The sequence below is a fragment of the Sturnira hondurensis genome, unplaced genomic scaffold (genome assembly GCF_014824575.4).
Source record: "Sturnira hondurensis isolate 20B ecotype Veracruz unplaced genomic scaffold, ASM1482457v3 Scaffold0021143, whole genome shotgun sequence".
Lineage (NCBI taxonomy): Eukaryota > Metazoa > Chordata > Mammalia > Chiroptera > Phyllostomidae > Sturnira > Sturnira hondurensis.
The window spans coordinates 1,497,025-1,520,997 of NW_028093774.1; the positions used below are offsets into that span (position 1 = coordinate 1,497,025).

The window sequence follows — 23,973 nt, forward strand, 5'->3', positions numbered from 1 at the left end:
TCCCACACATGTGCCTGGGCTGGCTGCAAGGCTGGTTAGTGGGTTAATGATGTCACTAGCACGGGGGCCAACAAGGGTCACCTCCCACCACCTTCTGAGTGAGTGAAGGACACTGGTCTAGCACCCTCGGGTACCTGGCCCAGGCAGGGTTGGACACGAGCAAAACCAGGGAGAGTTTCCGGCCGAGGGAGGGGGACCCCGACTTAGGAATCCTGGGGAAGCTGGGAATGGCTCCGGAGTGGGTTCAAGGAGAGAGGAAGCAGCCGCCTGTGAGGGCCCTCAGCCTCCTGGTCATGAAAGAGTCCTGGGGAGAGGCTAAGGCCCCTCCAGGAGACCCTCCTCCTGTGGCAGTGGAAGGTCAGCCGCTCTGTCTGAGCCCTGCCCCCTAGTCCTGGGATCCACGGGCACAGCCTCCCCAACACCTGCCCCACTGTCCTGGGAGCTGGGTCCCCTCAGAGCTCTCTCTGTGGAAGCACAGCACAGCCCCACCAGTGGGAGAAGCCCCGGACAGGCCCTGACCCACATCTGGCCTGCCTGCTCTGGGCCACCAAGTCAGAGGGTGGCCCTGGGCCCAGCCCTGGGGAGTGTCCCACTGGGGGCCTCGCTTTGCCCTCCGACGATGGGTTCTCAGAGATGGCCCAGCCCCCGACACCCCCTCCAGGACCTCAGGGAGCTGCAGAGAGCAAGAGAAGAGCATGCTGGGAAGCGGCCGGCAGGGCAGCCCAAGCTTGAGGACGCGCCCCGTGCGGCCAGCGGTGCAGAGGAGGGTCCGGGGCTGCGCTGATTGAAGGGGATGAAGAAAGGCATCATCTAGGCGCTGGGTAACTGGGCATCAACTCCTGGATGAAGCCGTTCTCACCCCCCACTTATGGACGGTGGCCGCGACCCTCCTCCAGGAAGTGCAGTGCAAGCAGAGGGACGGCAGGTGGGACACCCGCTGCTAGCGTTAGAGCAGCCACAGCAAGAGACAGCCAGCCCAGGATCACAGCCTGCTCTAGGGAACACGTGGTGGGGGAGGAGCTCAATGAGACACTAGGGTGGGAGCAGAACGCAGTGCGACACCCCGGTGAGACGCCCAGGGAGGCTCAGCTACAAGGGGTGGAGGAAGAGCCTGACGGGGGATGGGAGGGAGTGCAGCTCAGGAGAGGGGGAGGGGCTCAGGGTGACGCGTGAGTGGGGAGGGGCTTGCTGTGACACAGGAGTGGGGGGTTCGGTGTGACACAGGAGTGGGGGGTCCAGTGTGACACAGGAGTGGGGGGTTCGGTTGACACGTGGGTGGGGAAGAGGCTCTATATGACACAGAAGTGAGCAGGGGCCTTGGTATGACATATATGCTAAAGGACTTGGATGACACATGAGTGGGGGGGACTCAGGATGACACATGGGTGAAGGAAGGAATCTGTGACATGAGTGGAGGATCTAGAGTTACACACGGGTAGAGGGTGTGCTGTATGTGACTCATGAATGAGAGGGGAGCTCTCTGTGACACGAGGGGGGAGAAGCTTACTGCAGCAGGTGAGTTGGAGAGAAGCTGAGTGAGACACATGAGTGGGGGGAGAGGCTCAGTGTGACACATTGAGTGGGGAAGAGGCTCAGTGTGACACATGAGTGGGGGAAGAGGTTCAGTGTGACACATGAGTGGGGGGAGAAGCTCAGTGTGACACGAGTGGGGGAAGAGGCTCATTGTGACACATGAGTGGGGGAAAAGGTTCAGTGTGACACATGAGTAAGGGCAGAAACGAGAGTGACACATGAGTAGGGGTAGAGGCTCAGTGTGACACTTGGGTAGAAAGGGGAGTGCATGAGCCACGTGAGTGTGAGACATGGATGACGCAGGCTCCACGTGACACATGACAAGGGGAAGACCTTATCACGTATCACTCAGGTAGAAAATGAGTTCCGTGAGACAAAAAAGTGGCGCAGGAATTGAATGTGACGTGAGGGTGAACGGTAACTTAGTGTGACACATGACTATTACAGGGGCTCAGTGTGACACGGGAATAAAAGAGAAGCTAGGTGTGACACATTCGTGTGACAGGTCCTCAGACAGACACATGATAGGGGAGGGATTTGGTATGACAAATGCTCGTTATAGAGGCACAGGGACACACCTTAGTTCAACAACAAGAGTCTGTGTTATAAAAGAGTGTGAAAGAGGCCCTGGCTGCTGTGGCCCACCGGATTGAGCGTGGGCTATGAACCAAAAGCCTCCAGTTCGATTCTCAGGGCACACGCCTGGGTTGCAGGTCCCCAGTGTGGGGCACACGTGAGAAGCAACCACATACGGATGTTTCTCCCCCTCTCTTTTGCCCCGTCTTTCTCTCGCTCTAGGAATAAACAAATAAAATCTTTTTTAAAAAGAGTGTGAAAGAGACCGTCTATGACACAGGAGTCAGTGAAGTACTCAGTGTGACTCACAGGTGTTCAGCAGGACAGGTTGACAGATGAGTAAGCAAGGGGGTCACTGTGACACAGGATAAGGGAGGGGCTCGGTGTGACACATAAGTGACTGAGGGGCTTAGTGTGAACATGAGTGAGGGAGGGGCTCAGTGTGACCCGTGAGTGAGTGAGGGGTTCAGTGTGACCCGTGAGTGAGTGAGGGGTTTCATGTGAACATGAGTGAGGGAGAATTTCAGTGTGACGGAAGAGTAAGGGATAGGCTCAGTGTGACACAGGAGAGAGGAAGGGGATCACTGGGACACACAAGTAAAGGAGGGGTTCGGTGTGACACACGTGTAAAGAAGGACCTCAGAGGAACACATGAGTGGGGGTTGGGCTCAGACTGACACACATGGGAGGAGGGGCTGAGTGTGACACACGTGCAGGGGAGGGAGGTGCTAAGTGTGACCCATGAGTGACAAAGGGGCTAAGTGTGAACATGAAAACAGAGGGACTCAGTGTGACCCATGAGTGAGGGAGAGGCTTGGTGTGACACATGGGTGAAAGACGGGCTCAGTGTGACCCATGAGTGACAAAGGGGCTAAGTGTGAACATGAAAACAGAGGGGCTCAGTGTGACCCATGAGCGAGGGAGGGAATCACTGTGACACACAAGGAAGGGAGGGGTTCGGTGCGAGACACGGGTTAGCGTGGGGCTCCATGTGACATCGTTTTGTGACAGTCATTCTGTGTGACATATGAGAGGAGGCTCAGCCAGAGTGTCATCAGAATGTTGGACGAGCTCACTGTGATCCATGAGTGGAGGAAGGGCTTCGTGTGACCCACTTGAAGGAGGAGCTTAGTTACTGCAGGGGCCTGAGAGTGACCTTTACCCTCGGGGACATTCCAGAGCTGCCGGCCCCCCCCACACAGGGCAACGTCCATGCTGGTGTGAAGCTGGGACACCAAGGGGGCCACCTCGTCCCTCCGGTCCCGAGGCAGTCTGCACACACCACGCAAACCCTGATGCATCATCACTGGACAGGCCCGGCTACTCCCCAGCCCTAAATGTCACCAAGTCCCGTCTGCCGAAGGTGGCATTCCAAATACACAGTCCTGAAACATCCCGAGAAACCAAGGTCCCTAAAATGGAGTCCACCCCAATCCTTGAAGGGACCTTTAAAGTCATCTGGGCCATCACCATACTCCGCAAGCTCATGTCCCCGGCCCCCTAGAACACCCACAGGGTCTCATGGACACCAGGGGTCCCGCACTCTAGCTCTCCGGGACCTACAGATTCCAAACTAGACACTCGCCAACCAACTCTCAGCCAAGCAATGACCTTAAAATAACAGTCCCAACACCATCACAACCACCACCATTTTAGAGAGCTGTAGCAGCCCAAAAGAGCAAGAACGTCCCTCAGGATTTACGAAGGAATCGATCAATCCTGCTTTTGGCACAGCATTCCCTGCCTCCTCCACCATTCTCTGACTGTACCCCAAAGCAGGCCCAGCTCCATCCCAGCGCAGCCCACCCCCACTCCTCTGTAACTCCCCCGCCTCCACCCCACACTCCTGCTCTCAAACCCTGCCTTAAACACCCCCTCCAGGGCGATGCCAGGAGAAGCGAAGGCCTACCTCTCCCACAACTTCCTTATTCATTCATTCATTTGTCTGTTCATTCATCTCAACTTTGGTGAAAAGAACACAAAATCTGGCCCTTAACCCATCTGAGCACCAGTTTTACCATCTGACAAAGGAAAGACGTGACCCATATCCAAGGGTCCAGGTAGGATGAGGTGACCTCTAACCAAGGGACAAGAAGGAGGCTGGCCCAGACAATAGGGTGCAGAGTGGGCAGAGCCAGGGCTCAGGGAGGGGCAGGAACTGTGCCAGGGGCCTGGGAGAGGGGACCCCATGAGAAAGCGGGGAGAGACTAGACTCCTGGCACGGTTTCGGAGGTGTCAGCCACTAGTGGGAAAGAGCCGAGACACCTCTTCTTCCAGGTGGAAGAACCTCTTCTTCCGGGCCCCCCTCAGAAGGACTTGGGCAGAGCCCCCCAGCCCCCCCAAAGCAATCCAATTCCCCGTCTCTGCCCCGCCTCCCAGGCCGCCCCCCTGGCCCAGGCTCTCTGCCATCCGCCGTCTCGTGTCCGTCTCCCCGAAGCGTGCAATTTTGAGGGCCGCGTCCGCTTCCTCGATGCCTGGCGCAGGGCCTGGCACACAGTAGACCTTCACCGGATGTGCAAACGAATGAATGAAAGCCTACCATGTACAAGGCCCTGGAGGCCAGAGGAGCCTGAAGCGAGGATGATGGAGGTGAGGCAGATGATGCCTGGGTGATGGCCAGGTCCACAGAGATGGAGATGAGATGCTGTGCCCGGGATGACAGAGGCCAGGTGGGGGGAGGGGAGCCCGAGCTGACCCACCCACAGGAAAGGATGGGCCAGTCCCTGGGACATGGTGGTTGCAGGTGACAGAAAGCAGTGCTGGGTGATGGGAGCCATGAGGATGGAGGCCGTGGTGAGCGACATGCGTGAAATGGACCCCCCAAGACTAGAGCGGAAGGAGGAGGAACCCAGGACCCACGAGCAGGACCTGGAAATCTCTGAGAGTGAGGGCGGGACACATGAAGGCCCTTGAAGGTCACGGCCCAGCCCCACGTCCCATCCAACACCCCTGCCCCATCTCCTTGCATTTTCAGAACACCCATCATGCAGGCAACGTGGAGAACAACACCGAGCCCAAGAACACTGTCACCCAGGAATGGTGGCTGCCGTAGAACGGGGTCCACAAAACTTCTTTCTTGCATGCCCCCTAAAGCAGCTTTGGGAAGCCACCTACCACCCTCCCCAACAGCCCACTTTTCAGTTAGCAACAGAATGTTCACACCAAGCTCAAAGAGTTGTAAGGATGTAACCAGCACACCAAATAACATGTATGTGACATGCCCACACATTTGTCACAGACGCTTGTCAACCACAGCTGCAAATGAAGCTCACTCTGAATGCACTGGCAAACCCACCAGGCAGAAAGTCTGATGTCATTTTGGGCACTTTTCAATCCAAGTCACCGTGTGCCTACGCATCCATTGTGAGGACAAACATCACCCTCTGGATTCTGAATCTCAGGTAGACGGTCACCTGGGTGATAAAGGGGGCAGGACACCATAGGACGCAGTGGGGACTGACCTGCATGGTGCAGCACGCGGGTCCAACACACAGCCGTCCTCCAGTCTGAGGCTCCATCCAGGGCGTGGCACAGCAGCCAGGGTCTGGTCCTGAGGTCCCCGGACAGCGCCACCCGGTGGCAGGCACCAAGGGCAGCGTCTGGGGAGGCTGGGGAGGCTGGGCACCCAGCCACACCAAGCTCAACCCACTCTTGTCCCTCCTCCATGAGGTGGCTCATTATCTGCCCAGAAGCTAAAGGCTGGGGAATAGGGGATGGGCCAAAACCCCAGGCAAGGGGATAGGAGCTGGGGGGTTGGGGAGCTGGTCAAAATCCCAGGCAAGGGGCTAGGAGTTGGGGGGTTGGGAGGCTGGTCAACACCTCAGGCAAGGGGGTAGGAGATTGGGGGCTAGGGTCGGGGAAGGCTCCACTCCAGGACACAGGAGGGAGAAACTGACTGGGTAGAGTGGGCTGAGCTGATGAAGGAGTGTCAGCAGCTCCAGAGGGCAAGGTCCCCATCTGGGGCAGCAACGCCAAGAATCGGCAATGATGGGGACAGTGAAGGGGAGGGGCTTGTGGCTAAGGCTGCTGCTCTCCTGCCCACTGTGGCAGAATTAGACCCGCAAATGGGCTCGTGGCCAAAACTCTGAGGGTCTGTGACAGGGGCGCCCGTGGGCAGTGAGAAGTGGATGTGAAATCCACAGTAGGGCATCTGGGGTTAGGGAGAGACCACTGTCTCTCACCTCCATTCACTCACCAACATGTCTTCCTCACACGCCCAGGCCAGCACCCACACAGGCACAGGCCAGAACACGCATGTCCACTCACACGACACACGCACACATGCATACGCCAAGGCACACACTCACAGGTACACACACGTGCACATATATTCACACACACACAAGCCCCACATGCACATGCACGCACACAGGCCGCATGGGCATGCACACTCACATGCATGTGCACACGCACACACAAGCACGTGCAGGCAGTCACAGGCACGCATTGCCCCCAAGCCAGGGTCCCTGCACACTGAGCCCTCCCTGGGCTGTGCTAACACCTGAGCTTAGCCTGGGGACATCCCTGAGCACCAACACTGGGTGCCTAGCTGGTGACAGGGTGCCAACTAAATCCCCGGACCAGGCTCCCGGGTGGCAGAGACCCCCAGGAAGCAGCACGCTGGCAGGTGATGAGCGCAGGCTGCCTGGGGGGGTTGGGTTAAGGCCTGGCCCTTGGGGTCACAGTCCATTCTAAGTATCTAGAAGGAAGCAAGCTCCAGCCTGGACAACAATCCCAGAGGGCCAGGTCGGGGATCCCCGCGCTGCCAGGCTCTCCTCCTAGCTGTGTGGTATCCCAACCCTGGGCACTGAGGCCCCAGCCATGGCATCACAGCAAAGGCGCCTCTGACCCCAGAGGGCGGACGCCAGGCCTCATGGACCCGTGAGTACACCCAAAACAGCCTCTGCCCCTTGCAAGCCCAGCCCGACCCCGACCTGGGGGCACCAACACATACCCAGCCTCACCGCCAGGCACACTGACACTCACTCCTTCCACCACCAGCCAACACCAAGCAAACAGATAAAGTGCTTTGTAAAGTGCAGGTATATAGGTAGTATTCCGCAACACCCCGCTAGCCCCCGCCCCAGCCCACCCAGCCCACCCAGCCCACCCGGCCCACCCGGCCCACCCGGCCCACCCGGCCCACCCCAGGGTGCTTTGGGAGCCACTCGGCGGCAGGAAAGCCAATGGGCACCACTATAGGCACTATGCTGAGTCCACAGTGGCAGCCCCGGGAATTGGGTATTTCCCACTACCCAGGTAGCCTAACAAATGTCTCCCAGGGGTGGGAGGGTCCCCCTGCTCTGCCAAGGAATCTAGTGACACCTGGCTTGCATTGGGCTGCCCTCTCAGTGCCGGTTGGCTGCTGTCCTGCTCCCACTGCACTGCCTGTCCCCCACCCCCCACAGCCCGCCCAGGGTGGGCCCAGCCTCAGCAGACAGACTGCCCTCCTGGGAGGCCCTACCTGAGAGCTGGGTGCCCTGGGAGGGCACTACTGGGGCACAGCCCCCCGGGACGCTGAGAGCTGCCTTCCACGTGAGGAGGCCACTTCCATCTCCGCCAGGAGGCCACTTCCATCTCCGCCAGGAGGCCACTGGTGAGGAGAGGGGAGAGTTACTGTAGTCTGGGAGGACACAGAAGCCTGGGTGTCTCCATCCCCTGCTTCCTCTCCAGGCTAAGCTCGGGGTGTCAGTGAACTTTGGAGTCTCACTACTCCCTCCTGGGAAGGAGGGAGGCTAGGACCTCCTCTCCCTAGGTAACCCCCACCGCCCTGCCACTGGTCCATTTTGCCCAGTGGGCACAACTCACACATCTTGAGTAGTGACTCCCCCGAAAGAACGACCCTCCAACAAACAGGAGGACAACGTACATGGCAGGGAAGCGAAGCCTCTGAGAGGTGAGTTGGACACAAACGGTGGCTGGGCCTGGTCCCCTGGCTTGCCAGACAAGGTTCCTCAAGGAGCATCCTTCTGGTCCTCTGGTCGGGTCTCCTGGTGTGACTCCAGGGCCAGGCTCCTGGCTCCTGGCCAACAGGTAGCAGCAGTGATCCTGCCCACAGGGGCGGGGGGGGTCTGGAGTGAAGACGTCCCATTGCCGCTCTCGTGATGAGTGACTGCAGGCAATTGCCTCAGCCTGCTGGGCTCTCCCCGCAGCTCAGTAAGATCAGAGGCGGTCTCTGTGACAGGGCCTAGCTAGTGGCATGGCCTCCAGGGAGAGGTCGGGGCCCAAGCACATGAGGAGCCAATCCTTCTCTCAGCCTCAGTGTCCTCGTCTGTCCACTGGGGGAGCTGATGAGGGGGCCACCATGGGCCCCCACTGGAACCTCAGGAGCACCATTTGGAACTTGGGGGGCAAGTGCTGAAACGCCTTCTCTGTCCCCAGAGCCCCAGCACAATGCCAGCCACACTCCAGCGACATCTTAGAGCTCAGTGACCTTCCTGAGATGGGCCGAGTGATACCCTCTGAGTGACCTTATTCAAGTCGGGGGCAGTGCCCAGTGCTCTAGAAACGCTGTCCGTCCCTCCTGCCACCACTGTGCGCCCACTCGGAGCCCGTCTGCCGGCCCTAGGGAGCCTCTTTCAGTGCTCTTCACCAACATGACAAGCCTGGCTCATCCGTTTTGCATTTGGCTTCAGATTTCGTTGTCGGGATTTCTAGGAAATCAGTAATGAGTGATTCTAGTAATTGTTTGTTCTTGGAACGCTCCTAAAAATAACTTGGTCAAATGAGGGCAGGGTTGGGCTGGGACAGCTCTCTAAAACACTGCTCCTCCATTCCATCCGAGGCCTCAAGTTCCAATTACTCATGAAAGAAGTTTGTGTGTGCACAGTCCCAAATTCTAATGAGTTTCCAGGAAATATCATCAAAATGATGTTGGCATCGACGAGACATGTTTTTTCAAAAACTCTTGCAAGCTGCTCCCTTCCCCTGCAGACTCCAATTGCAAGAACTATGTCAGTTTCTGGGATGCATTGTAGCTGTGTCCACGTGCCACAGCTGAGGGTATCAGAGTCCGGAACCGCCGAGTCGAGCGAGTTTGAGTCAGCACACCCAGAATAATGCTCAGCAGTCTCTCCTCCCACACTCAGAACTTTTCACAGCTTCGCCTCTATCGACCCAAGACATCCTCAGGGTTTCTGAGCCACTCAATATTAGTGGCCTTATTTCTTTGTCACCCCCTCTCTCCAGCTTAGTCAAGAGTCTGGTGCCAATCAAGTTCCTGAAGGACCACAGCTATACTCGAGGTGCCCAGGGTCCCAGCATATGATGCAGCTGTATCTGGAAAGTGGTCACCTGGTCCCATGTGTCAGGGGTGAGGGGCCTCCTCCGCCGCCCATCTCATCTCTGTGCCCATCATGATGGTCCAGCCCTGTCCCAGTCCCAAGCTCAATGACCTTCCGTTGCTGGAAAGAGGCAACCAGATCTGACCAGCCTCAAGGCTGCAGCTTCACACCAGGCTGGCTAGTGGGCGTTTAACACCTTTCCCTGGCAGAGAGGCTAAGCCGCAGAAATGAGCTTGGGTTACATTCCAGCATCCAGCCAACTTGGCAGCCCCATGGGTCAAGGCTGGTGTACAGCCAGACGTGAGTCCAGTACAACTAAAGGCATAAAACAGTGCTTTGCCGCAGTGGCACACACTCACGGGCAGGCTTTGTCAACGGAGCCTCACCCACAGTCCGTGACTTCTGCTACCAAGCTCTTCCTGACACCCTCTCCTGATAGCAGTCCCCACTTCCCATCTCCTCTGGGCATCCGGACCCCGGCATCTCCAAGACGCTGCCTCCGATGTTGCCAATGAGGAGGGCTGCAGGCTGTGGATGGACAGCAGCCTACAATGCCAAGTCTAGTCCCATGGCAGACCTCAGACTAATCTAACCCTGCCCAGCTAGTCCATGGCTCTGAGGTTGTCTCACCAGTCTTGCATTTCAGAGCTTCATCATAAGCTGGAGCTTGACTCAAGAAGAGCAAGAAGATCCCTCGTCATGAACATCTGAGCTTCCATGGAGGCTGTGCCTGGGATCTTGACTCTGGTACATCAAAAATAATCTTCATCATAAATATCTGAACTTCAGCAAAGGTTACAAGAGTTCTCAGCACTGGATAATCAAATGGACCCCTCACTGTAGACATCAGAGCTTCACTGGAGACTGGAGGTGGGATCTTAATTCTGAACATCAAGAGTCCCACTCATCATGGGCATGTCTGCTTTATCGAGGCTGGAGCTGCAGTCTCACTTCTGGAACATCAAGAGGACCACTCATCATGGACATCTGAGCTTCGTCAGAGGCTGGAGTTGAGGTCTCAGTTCTGGAACAAGAAGAGGGCCACTAATCATGGTCATCTGGGTCTCACTGGGGGCTTGAGCAGCAGTCTCAGTTCTGGAACATCAACAGGGCCACACTCATCATGAACATCTCAGACTCATCAGAGGCTGGAGCTGGGGTCTCACTTCTGGAACATCAAGAGGACCACTCATCACGAACATCTGAGCTACTTGCAGGCTGGAGCTACAGTCTCACTTCCAGAACATTAGGAGGGCCACTCATCATGGACATCTCAGGCTCATCAGAGGCTGGAGCTGGGATGTCAGTTCTGGAACATCAACAGGGCCACAGTCATCGTGGACATCTCAGGCTCATTAGAGGTTGGAGTTGAGGTCACAGTTCTGGAACATCAAGAGGGCCACTCATCACGAACATCTCAGGCTCATCAGAGGCTGGAGCTGGGGTCTCAGTTCTGGAACATCAAGAGGACCACTCATCATGGACATCTGAGCCTCATTAGAATTTGGATCTGGGGTGTCAGTTCTGGAACATCAACAGGGCCACACTCATCATGGACATCTCAGGCTCATTTGAGGCTGGAGTTGGGGTCTTAATTCTGAACATCAAGAGTCCCACTCGTCATGGGCATGTCTGCTTTATCGAGGCTGGAGCTGCAGTCTCACTTCTGAAACATCAACAGGCCCACTCATCATGAACATCTCAGGCTCATCAGAGGCTGGAGCTGGGGTCTCAGTTCCAGATCAAGAGGACCACTCATCATGGACATGTGAAGTTCTTCACAGACTGGCGCTGGAGTCTCAGTTCTGAAGTTCATGAGGCCCACTCATCATAGACAATTGAACTTCTTTCGATGCTGGAGCGGGGGTGTCAGCTCTGGACAGTTTAGGGCCCCTCATCCCAGAATACTCAGTTTCATCAGAGGCTGGGACTCCAGCCATCTTACACACGCCTCTCCTGGACTGCCAGGCCTATGTGGGCTGGGCACGGACGGGTCTGGGTGGAACCGACTGTGGAGGCCTCCTCCTGCTGGTCTCACTGCTGCGTAAACATCACTTAGCAGTATCCAAATCTCTGTCTCCATCAGAGACTGCGGTCAGGTCTCCAGGGCAGGACATAGCCACGGTTCCCTGGTGGTTCTTCATCTTTGAGAGGTAGCCATGCTCAGCTCCATGCACTAATGGCTGGACTCACTTTTATTTCTCTTGAGGTACCTCATTGGGAGAAGGGAGAAAAGAGGAGGGGAAAGAAGAAGGGAAAAGAGAAGGAAGAGCAAGGAGGGAAGGGGGGAAAGGAGAGGAAGGAGGAAAAGGTGGCAGTGGCGGCGGCTCTGACGATGATAATGGCGATGGTGGCAGTCAGCACTTCCTTCCCACGGGCTGTGTCCAGCTCATCTGCTCCAGGGATGCCAGCTGGGCCACCCGAAGACTCCACACAGACTAGGATCCTAGGATCCGAAGCTCTCTATCTACCCCTGCTCCTCCAACCCTGCTTCGGCCCCAGCCACACGCTACCAGCCAATAGCTGGCGAGTCCAGAGCTGCTCTCGGGACCCCTGCCATGAAGCGGGCACAGCTGAGGCTGGGCCTGTGCGGTCCCCTCAGGGCCTTCCTCAGTGACCACCTTATAGAGGAAGTGCTGGCCCAGGGTCGCAGGCAGGCCGGACCTGTTTGGCCACCTGCTTGCCATCAGTTCAAGAATAACAAGGGCTTGGCCAGGGCCTGCCATGACTCTGGGGATGTGTGAGGAGAGGGACAAAGAGTCAAAGCCTAGTGGCAGCTGTGGAAGCCAGGACAGTGAGCTCAGCTCAGACGTCCTCCACCACCTCTATACCTTTCTTTCTGGAAAGACACCCGGCATCCTACCACCATAAGAAGAACAAGGACAAGCTGGGCTCATTCATCCAAATGGGCACCAGTCTTGGGGCCTTCACAAGGCCAACCCTGCTTTGGGACTTCCTACCACCCCTCAGTGCTGGATGGACAGGGGACAAGGCAGACACCAGAGTGGACTCCCCTGCCCCTCCCACCCATCACACTGCCCTAAGTGAGGGGAAGTCCCAGTGACAAAGGATGTCCAACACGCATCACCCCTCATATCAGCAGCAGATCCATCACTGTGTTTGTTAAGGCAAAAAACACATTTATTGAGAGCACAACAGGGTGTGTGTCACACCCCAGGTCAGGCACAATCCAACACATCACAGGCCCCTCACAACAACCCTGTGAGGTAGGTGTGGGAGCCCCAGGTCACAGATGCAGATGTCGAAGGCACAGCTGGACCCCTAAGTCTCAGGGTTCATGAGGCTGGGCAGGGGTCAAGCCCGTGTCTGGCCCTCTGATCAGTGAAGTCCATCAGTCAAAGGGTGGGTGGCTACTGCAGGGGAGGCCGAGGAGGGCATGCCCCTCCTCGCAGGGGCAGCCCAGGTCCAGAGTCTTTGGGTCCAGCCTGTCCCGCGGGAGTGTGTGCAGGGCGTCCCCGTGGCTGTAGAGGCTGAGAGAGACACAGGTGCAGATGAAGACCACCTGCTCCCCCTCACCCTGGCTAACACGAGTTCTCAGGCACACAGGGAGGCCAGGAGACGGCCAGGAGAGACACCCACTGGACACCAGAGAGCTCGGACAGCTTGGGAAATGTCCCAGTTGCCAGCGCCCTGGGTGGAGAGCCTCCAGCCACCAGCCCCCACCTGTCTACCCAGTGCCTTTCAACCTCTGGTGTCCTGCACACCACCTGCCCCCGCGTGGACTGCCAGAAGCCTAGCCCTGGCCACGGCACCCTAGCTCCTCTGGCCACCCACTGCCAAGTACATCTGACTGCTTTCTAAAGCATCGGCCTCATCCTCCTCTAGTGCCTTCTAGAACTTCTCCTGACACGCCCCATTTTGGCCTCCACCCCCTCCTCTCCAGACCTGTTCACTCTCTGTATTGAAAGCACACCTTGCCCTCACCATCTCCCAGGGTTTGCCAGGAGCTCCTCTCCAACCCTCTACCCCATCCCACAATCCCCTGGGCCACAGAGTCCCAGTGGGCACAGGGCTCTGTCAACAGAGCACACACCCCCCCGCCGCCAGGAGAGGAAGGTCAAGGGTACCTGTGTGCCAGGTAATGAAGCCTTTGTTTTTCATATAAATAACCTCACTAAAGCAGCAACCACACCAGGTGGTGTGACTAGTCCCTGATTACAGCACAGCTCACACAAACGCGACATCCAGCCCCGCAATGTCCCCCACACGTTCGTCAAAACCTGTTCCCACCGACTGCAAATCAGCCTGCCCTGCCAGCCCCATGTCCTCGCCCCAAGCCCACCCCCAGGGGCACATATAGCGTCCTTTCCAAATCACAGTTCTGAATCCTGTTTGCGCAGATACTCAGAACAGCCCTATAGGGAGGGTGCTCGCTGCCCCTGCCACTCCTGCCTGCCCCACAGAAGACAGACCACAGCTGTCACCATTTGAAGCCTCACACATTTGTCCAGCGCCAAGGTCCTGGCTATGCCCAGTCTACCTGCAGCCCAATGCAAGAAATAAAATGCCCCATCCTCTGCAGGGCCCCCAAGACCCACGCCTTGTCCCACACAGGCAGCAGCGGGCTAACACAGGGCCTGCCTGGCCAGGGACCTGCATGGATGCTGGGTGCTGTCCCCAGTATGCGCAAAGTGCCGTGTGCCTTGGACGCCCTGGTTTGCTGATGAGTCGTCTGTGCGGACCCCTCACAGAGCAGGATCCTTGTCATCCATGTGAGCAATCATCTCCCCCGATTTTCTCCAAATGGAGCCGGCATTAACTCAGCCCGAATGGGACGGGAATAGCTCTAAGATCCCCTCTGGGCGGCCAGGCCAAGGAGCGCTAATGACTTGAAAGCCAGCCCCCCCCGCCCCCCGCCCGCCCCGGGCAGCAGCCGCTCCCCTCACCCCCCTGGCTCTCATCGGGGCCTCTTGAGGCTGTGGCCTATGATTCGGGCCGCGCGGGGAACTCAGTTTACTGATTACTAATCAACCTGGTTCTGTGAAGAACAAAGTTGGAGAAGACGAACTTTCAACAGAACACAGACTGGGAAGTGGCAGCTGCATCCAGGGCCTCCCCCAGTAACTGCAGCACAGACGCAGGTCCCTAGTGAACTGGCTCGGGTCCCTTTCCGAAGGAAAGGGCAGGACGAGCCCTGGGCACCAGCCCTGGTGCAGCACCAGCTGGGTTTTCAAAACATGTGCTCACCGTGGGGGGCGAGGGGGGCGAGGAGGGAGGGGCCTGGGGCGACAGCTCCGCTGGCGTGTGGTGCACGGGACAGAGCCGGGGGGAAAGAAGTCATGTGTTGGCAGTAGCTGGGGGACTTTGCCCCTTGCAGGGTCGAAAAGCTACCCCTGCTCCACCAGAGAAATGCAGGGCAAGTCCGTAAACCATACGTACGTGAGCCTGCCCAGAGGATGCAGCCTTCCAGGCACCAGGCTTCCAAGTGGAAGATGTCACCGCCACAAAATACAAACATACCTGAAAGGCCATCTGGGCCAACCGCACTCCCACTATTTGAATCTTCTCCAAACTACCCTCGGTGAGTGTCTACCTAGCCTGCCCCTTGTATGCCTCCAGTGATGTAGGGCTCACTACATCCCCTGAAAGCCCACTTCATCATTGACCAGTCTTATTAGAAAGCTGTGGCCCAATGAACCTGGATGAACAACCAGCTAACAGAAAATAAGACACACTCTGTTAGCAAACATGTGTGAAAATGGCCAACCTTCATTAGTGATCAAAGCAATCCAAGCTGAAATGACAGGGGAAAAAAGCCTTTATAACAGAAATAAACAAGCAATACCTTAACAAAATGCTAATGCAGTACTAGACATTACACAACGCTGAAAGCCTCCTGAAATTAGTATTCCTGCAAGAAGCCCTGGCCTTTCATTCCAGAAGCTCAACCCTAGGAAATGCCATTTCTTCACTCACCAACACACTTTTTCATCCTTACATGCCCTCAGCCATCAACCACTGACCCACACATTCACATGTCACCCACCTTTTCATCACCACGGCATCAGCCAAGCACTGACCCACTCACGACATCTCCATCCAGCCTCTGTCCTCTCATCCATCTGCCATTCGCTGACTACTCCATACATCTTAATCCATCCCTCCATCTTCTCCTGCACTATCCAAATTCACACACTCACTACACCTTCATCCACCCCTCTATTTCCAATCAGCCAACAATGCCCCCACATACTACATTGAGTTGATCCTCCATTCTCTCGTCTATCAGCCAACCCTTCGCTGACTACACCATGCATCCTTCCATCCCCTCGTTCATTAGCCAATCACTGATGACTCACTGCATCTTCATCCATCACTCATCCCTTAATCAGTCAACCAATTACTGATACAGGACTGCATCTTCATCCATCCTTCCATCCTCACATCCATCAACCAATGACCCACACTCACATCTTTGCCATCACCACACACACCTGCTAACCAACCATCCAGTCACTCTGTCTTCATCCATCCTTCCATGTCTATCCATCAACCACCCACTTCCTACTCACTACACATCCTCATCCCGCCTCAAATCCTCACTCATCAGCCAAAACACCCACTCACCCTCCATTCTCTCATTCACCAGCCAATCATTTATTCACTCACTACACACTTCATGCATCCTTTCATCCTCTCGCCCATCAGCCAACCACTAACCACACTTACATCATCCATTCCTCTGTCCTCATCATCAGCTAATCATTCATTCGCTCACTGCAACTGTATTCATACTTCCATTCTCTCATCCATCAGCCAACAACTCACACTCATTATCTCCTTAATCCATTCTCCCATCCTCTCATTTATTAACCAGTCACTGAACACTCACTGCATCTTATTCCATACCTCCACCCTCTCATTCATCAGCCAATCATATTCACTCACTATACCTCCGTCCAAACTCTCTTCCATCAGCCAACCAATCACCCATTCATTGTGTCTTCACCCACCTTTCCATCCCCTAATCCAATTATTCACATCTTCATTTATCTTTCCATCCTTCCACTCCCTCATTCATCAGCCTATCATTCCTTCATGCACTATAACTTCATCCACCTTTCCAACCTCTCATCCATCAGCCAACCATTGATCACTCATTCATCTTCACTGATATCGACATTTTCTCATTATTCAGCAAGTCCCTCACCCACTCACTGCACCTTCATCCACCCTTCCATTTTCCCACCCATTAGCCAGCCACTACACCAGTCATTGATGTCTTCACCCACCCTTTTATCCTTCCATTGCCTTATTCAACCAAACAATCACCTACTCAGTACAACTTCAGTTATCCTTCACTTCTCTCATCCATCAGCTAATCATTCATTCACTCAATACACCTAAATCCATCTTTTCACCCTCTCATTCATCAGCCAACAACTCACTCACTCCATATATTATTATCTCCCCTTCTGTCTTCTCATCCATCAGCCAACCCCTCACCAACTAACTACATCCATCCTTCCACCTCCCATTTATTAGCCAATCACTGACCACTCAACATCTTCATCCATGCCTCCATCCTCCAATCCAGAAGCCAACCAATCACTAACCCACTACATCTTAATCCAGCTTTCCATCCTTTCATCCATTAGCCAACCACACACTCATTCATTCATATCTTTATCCATCATCCCATCCTTATACTCTCCAACAATTAGCCAATCACTGACCACTAATTGTATCTTCATCCTTCCATCTTCATCCACCAGCCAAGCATTCACCCACTCACTACATCTTCATCCATCCTTCCACCCTTTCATCTAACAGCCAAACAATGACATACTTCCTACATCCTTGGTCATCCCTGAATCTTCTTATCCATCAACCAACAACCAACCAACAACTTGCCCACTGACTACATCTTCATTGATCCTTCCACCCTTGCATTCACTAACTAATCACTGACCACTCACTACATCTGCATCCATCCCTCAATTCTCTAATCCATCAATCAACCACTAATGCACACTTGCATCTTCATCCACCCTTCCATTATCTCAATCATCAGTCAACCAGTCACCTACTCATGACATCTTCATCCATCCCTTAATCCTCTCACCCACCAGCCAATCATTCATTCACACACTACACCTTTTTCTATACTTCTATTGATATATTCTCATTCATTAACCAACCACTCATCCACTCACTACATCTTTATACATCTTTCCATTTACTCATCCATTATTAGCCAATCAACAACCCCTCACTACATCTTCTTTCATTCCTCTGTCCTGTCAATCATCAGCCAGTCCTTCCTTCACTCACTACATTTTCATTCATTCCACAATCCTCTCAACAATGAGCCAACCAGGACCAGTCATTTACATCTTCATTCAACCTGTCATTCTTCCACCCTCCCATCCATCAGCCAGGAACTCGTCTACTAACTACACCTTCATCCATCCTCCCACCTTCTTATCCATCAGCAAACGACTGACTCACTCACTACACCTTAATCCCTCCTTCCATCCCTCATCAATCAGCCAACGGCACTCACATATTCATGCATGCCTCTGTCCTCTCATACACCAGCCTGCCAATCAGTCAATCATTGCAACTTCATCCTACCTTCCATCCTCCCATGCATTTGTTCACATCTTAATCCACATTTCCAAAGTTCCATTCTCTCATCCATTAACCAATACTGACCACTCCTTATATCTTCATTCTCCCCCACCCTCAAATCCATCAGGCCAACCAATCAACCACTCAGTATATCTTCATACATCTTTCCGTACTGATCCATCAGATAACGAGTAGCCACATAGTACATCTTCATCCATCCCTCCATCCTCTCATCCATTAGCCAACCAATCACCCCACCACTACATCTTCATTCTTCCATCCATCAGAGAACCACTGCCCTATTCACATTTTCATCCCTATTATCCTCTTACCCATTAGCCAACCACTGATCATAATCACATCTTCATTCATCCCTCCATCTTCTCATCAAAGCCAACCAATCACTCAGACATTACATCCTTGACCATCACTCCATCTTCTCATCAATCAGACAACCAATCACCCACTCACTGTATCTATATCCATTCTTTAATTCTCTCATCAATCAGCCAATCAATTGTTCACTCACTACATCTTCACCTATCCTTCCATCCTTTCCTCCATCTGCCAACAAATAACATGCTCACTACACCTTCATGTCCCTCCAGCCTCTCATCCATCAGCTAATCATTCATTAACTTATTATTCCTTCATCCATTTCTCCATCCTCTCATTCATCAGCCAGCCACTTGTCACTCACTCACATCTTTATTCACCTTACCTCCTCACAATCAGTCACTTCTTCACCCACTCGCTTCACAATCATCAATCCTTTCACCCATCATCCAACCTCCCACCCATGCAATACTGCTTCATCCCTTCATCATCTCACTCATCAGCGACTCACCCACATTTATGTCTTCATCTCTTATAGCCTCTCATCTTTCAATGCATCAATCATCTGTGGCCTACATCTTATTCCATTCCTCCATCCTCGCATACATCAGCCAACCACTGACCCAGGCATTCACATCTTCAGCAATACCTCCATCCTTTCATGCATCATCCAATAAGTCATTCACTCACACCTTCATCCATCCTTCCATCCTCTTATCCATGAGCCAACCACTGACCCACTCACTATATCTTCATTCCTCCTTCCATTCTTTCATCTACCACCCAGTCACTGACCCACACTCACAACCTCATCAATCTCTCCATTCTCTATCCATCACACAACCAACAGCCTATTCACTAAATCTTCATCCATCCTTCTAGTGTTTCATCAGGCAATATTTCATTCACTCACTACACTTTCATTCACCCTTTCATTCTCTCATCCATCAGCCAACAACGGACCCAGTTTCTGACATCTTCATCCATCCTTCCATCCTCTCAACCATCAGCTGTTCATTCATTAACTCACTATATCTTCATCCATCTTAATATCCTCTCATCCATTAGCCAACCAATCACCAACTCACTGCATGTTCATCCATCTTTCTATCTTCTCCAACATTCATATCTTCACCCAACCTTCCAACCTGACACCCTTTCATCCACTGGCCAATCACTGACCACTCACTACACCTTAATCCATCCTTCCATCTCTTATCCATAACCCAACCATAACCCATCCAAGGTGCACTCACTACATCTTCATTTATCCCTCTGTCCTTTATCCATTGACCAACCACTGAGCAACACTCACATCTTCATTCAATCCTCCATTTTCACCATCAGCAAATAAATCAACCAGTCATTACATCTTCATCCATCCCTACATCCTCTCATCCATCAGCCAACCAATCACCTACTCACTACATATTGATCCTACCTCCATCCACTTATCCATCAGCCAATTATTCACTCACTCACTACACGTTAATCCATCCTTCCATCTTCTCATTCATCAGCCTACCACTCACCCACTCACTACATCTTCATTCATGCTGCTATCCTCTAATCCATCATCCAGCCACTGACCCAGTAATAAATGTCTTTATCCATCCTTCCAATTTTAAATCCCCTCATCATTCAGCCAAACAATCACTCATTCACTGTGTCTTCATCCATGCTTCAATTCTCTTGTCCATCAGACAATCATTCATTCCCTACACCTAATTCATCCTTCCATCCTCTCATCCATCAGGCAACCCACTGACTATATCATCATTCATCCTTCCACTCTTCCATCCTCTCACTTATTACCCAGTCACTGATCACTCATTTGAACTTCATCACCCTCAAACCTCAGTTCCATCAGGCCAACCAATCACCCATACACAACATCTTCACCCATTCTTCCATCCCTATCCATTAACCAACCAATCACCCAATGACTACATCTTCATCCTTCCATCCTCTTAGCCAAACAATGACCACTCACTACATCTTCATCCATTGTTCTGTCCTTTCATCTACCAGCCAACCACCTCTTCCCTATGTTCATCTGCTCATCTATAAGCCCATCACTGATTCATACTCACATCTTCATCAATTACTCTGTCCTCTCAACCATCAGTCAAAACCAATCATTCACTCACTCACTATTCCTTCACATATCCTTCCATCCAGTCATCCATGACCCAACCACTGACCACTCATTCACATATTCATTCATACTTATAACACCCCATTTGTCAGCCAATCACTCCCTCACTCACTATACTATCATCCATCATTCCATCCTCTCATCCATCAGCCAACCACATACACCTTCACCACATCTTCATCTATCCTTCCAGACTCTCATCCATCAGACAACCACTGAAGCAGTCATTCACATCTTCATGTCTCTCTACTCTTTCATCCTTTCATCCACTGACCAATGATTCATTTATCCCCTATACCTTCAATTATCCTTCCATTTCTCATCCATAAACCAACCACTGACCCACTCACTACATTCTCTTCCCTTTTTATCATCTCATCTATCAGCTAATCACTGATGCACACTTTCATCTTCATCCATCCTTCCTTTCTCTCAGCCATTAGCCAACCAGTCATCCACTCACTACATTATCATCCCTCTGTCCATCCTCTCCTCCATCAGCAATTCATTCATTCACTCACAACCTCATCCATTCTCACATCAACAAGCCAACCAATCAACAACTGCCTATATCTTTGTCATCCCATCCTCATATCCATCAGCCTACTACTGATCCAATTATTCACATTTTCATCAGTCCTTCAATCCTTCGATTCTCTCAGTATCAGTCACTCATTTACTCACTACATCTTCACCTATGACACATCCTCTCAATCATAAGCCAACCACTGACCACCCATTCACATCTTCATTCATACTTACATCCTCTCATTCATCAGCCAATCACTCACCTGCCAACCACTAACCCAGTGATTAATATCATCACCCATTCTTTCATCCCTCTTGGCTCTCATCCATCAGCCAAACAATCACCTACTCACTACTACTCATCCATCCTTCAATTCTCTCATCAATCACCCAATCATTTATTTACTTACTATACATAAGCCTCCCTTCCATCCTCTCAATCAGCTATTCACTCACCCACTCACTACATCTTCATACTGCCCTGTCACCACTCGTCCATCAGCAAACCATTCATCACCTCACCACATCATCCATCCCTCCATCCTTCCAGTAATTCACGCATTAGCCAATCACTGACTACTTACTACATCTTCATCTTTCCCTTAATTTTCTTATCCATCAGCCAATTAGTTCATTCACCACACTTCCATACATCCTTCCATGTCATTCATCAACCAACCACTCATCTTCACCTACCCTTCCATTTTTCCATTCTCTCATTCATTAGCCAATCACTGACTGCTCACTGCATCTTCACCCATCCCTCCATTTTCTTATCCTTAAGTCAACCACTGATCCACAATCATATCTTTAACCATCCTTCCACCCTCTTATCCATCAGGTAAAAGATAACCCACTCACAACATCTTCATCCATCCCTTTCAGCTGTCAGTCAACCACTGTACAACTCATACATCTTCAACCCCACATCCATACTCTCATCCATCATCTCACCACTTACCCACTCACTATTTCATTCATCACTCCATCCTATCACCCATCAGACAACCAATCACTCACTAACTACATCTTTACCTATTCTTTCTTCCTCTCATTCATCTGGAAACAATCACCCACTCAATACATCTTCGTCCATCTCTCCATTCTCTAATACAACAACTAATCATTCATTCACTCACTACGCTTTCAACCATCCTTCAATCTCCTCATCTACCAGCCTGCCACTGATTGACACTCACATCTTCATCAATCCCTCCAACATCTAATCCATCAGGCAAACAATTGTGCAGTTACTACACCTTCATCCATCCTTCCACATTCTCCTCCATCAGCCAGCTAATCACCTATTCACTACATCTTAATGCATACCTCTCTTCTCTCATCCTTCAGCCAACCAATCACCCACTAACTACATCTTCATCCATACTTCTATCTTTTCATCCATGTGCCAACTAACGACTTGCTCACTATGATTTCATCCATCCCCCCACCCTCTAATGCAACAACCAATTACTCATTCACACTCTATATCATCCATCCTTCAAACCTCTCACCTGCCAGCCAACCACTGAACCACACTCACAACTTCATCAATCCCTCCAACTTCTCATCAATCACTCAGTCACTACATCTTCATCCATTCTCTCATCCCTCCATTCTTTCATCCATTAGCCAATCATGCATTCACTTACTACACCTTCACCCATCCTTCCATCCTACCATCCCATCAGCCAAACAGTAACCACTCATTCACATCTTCATACTTACACCATCTCATTCATAAGCCAATCACTCACTCACTACATCATCATCCATTATTCCATCAACTCATCTCTCAGCTAACCATGCACACATTCACTACATCTTCATCTCTCCTTCCAACCTCTCAGCCGTCAACCAGTCACCCACCCACACTCACATCTTCATTCATCCTTCCATCCTCTAATCCATCAGCAAAAAACTTAGTCATTCACATCTTCATTCTTCCCTCTATCTTTCCATCCTTTCATTCATCATACAATGACTCATTTATTCACTATCCTTCCATTCTCTCATCTATCAGATAACCACTGACCACACTCCACTATTCATGCATCCCTCCAGTCTCTCATTCCAGTCAACCAATCACCCACTCACTACATCTTCATTCATCCTTCCATCTTCTCATCGTTCAGTCAACCATTCACCCACCCATTCATTCACATTTTAATCCATCTTTCCATCACCTCACCCATTACCCATAACTGACCACTCCCTACATCTTCATCCACTTCCTTATCCTCTCATCCATTAGCCAACCAATCACCAACTCACTGCATGTTCATCCATCTTTCCATCTTCTCCATCATTCATCTTCTCCATCTTTCCATCTTCACCCAACCTTCCAACCTGACACCCTTTCATCCATTAGCCAATTACTGACCACTCACTACATTTTCATCCATCCACCCATCATCCTTCCATCCTCATCCATCAGCCAACCAATCACCCACTCACTACACCTTAATCCAGCCTTCCATCTCTTATTTATAACCCAACCACTGACACACTCACTACATCTCCAACTCTCCTTCCATCCTTTATCCATCAGCCAACCACTTACCAGCAATCACATCTGCATTCACCCCTCCATTTTCTCACCATCCACAAACAAATCAAACAGTTACTACCCCTTCATTCATTTTTATCACCTCATCCATCAACCAATCAACTATCCACTCATTACATCTTCAAATATTGCTCTGCTCTCTCATCTATCACCCAGTAATTCATTCACACAGTACATCTTCATCTGTTCTCTATCCTGTCATCCATCAGCCAACCACTGACCCACTCATCCTCACCCATTCCTCCATTCTCTCAAACATCAGTTAACCAGTCACCAACTCACTACATCTTCACCCATCCTTCCATCCTCCAATAAAACAACCAATCACTCATTCATACACTACATCTTCATCCATTCCTTCTTCTTCCACTGCTTCTTCCAGGAAAGCAATCACC

At 52.0% G+C, this 23,973-nt stretch overlaps 1 long non-coding RNA gene across 3 annotated transcripts in view; it reads right to left on the reverse strand.

Moving 5' to 3' along the window:
- Positions 1-12,509: 12,509 nt before the first annotated feature.
- Positions 12,510-23,973, reverse strand: part of LOC118976595 (uncharacterized) — a 35,202-nt gene continuing 23,738 nt past the window's right edge. For all 3 annotated transcript variants that reach the window (XR_005064313.1, XR_005064314.1, XR_005064312.1), the window contains one exon: positions 12,510-12,883. This is a non-coding gene — a long non-coding RNA (uncharacterized LOC118976595). The remainder of the gene's footprint in view (positions 12,884-23,973) is intronic.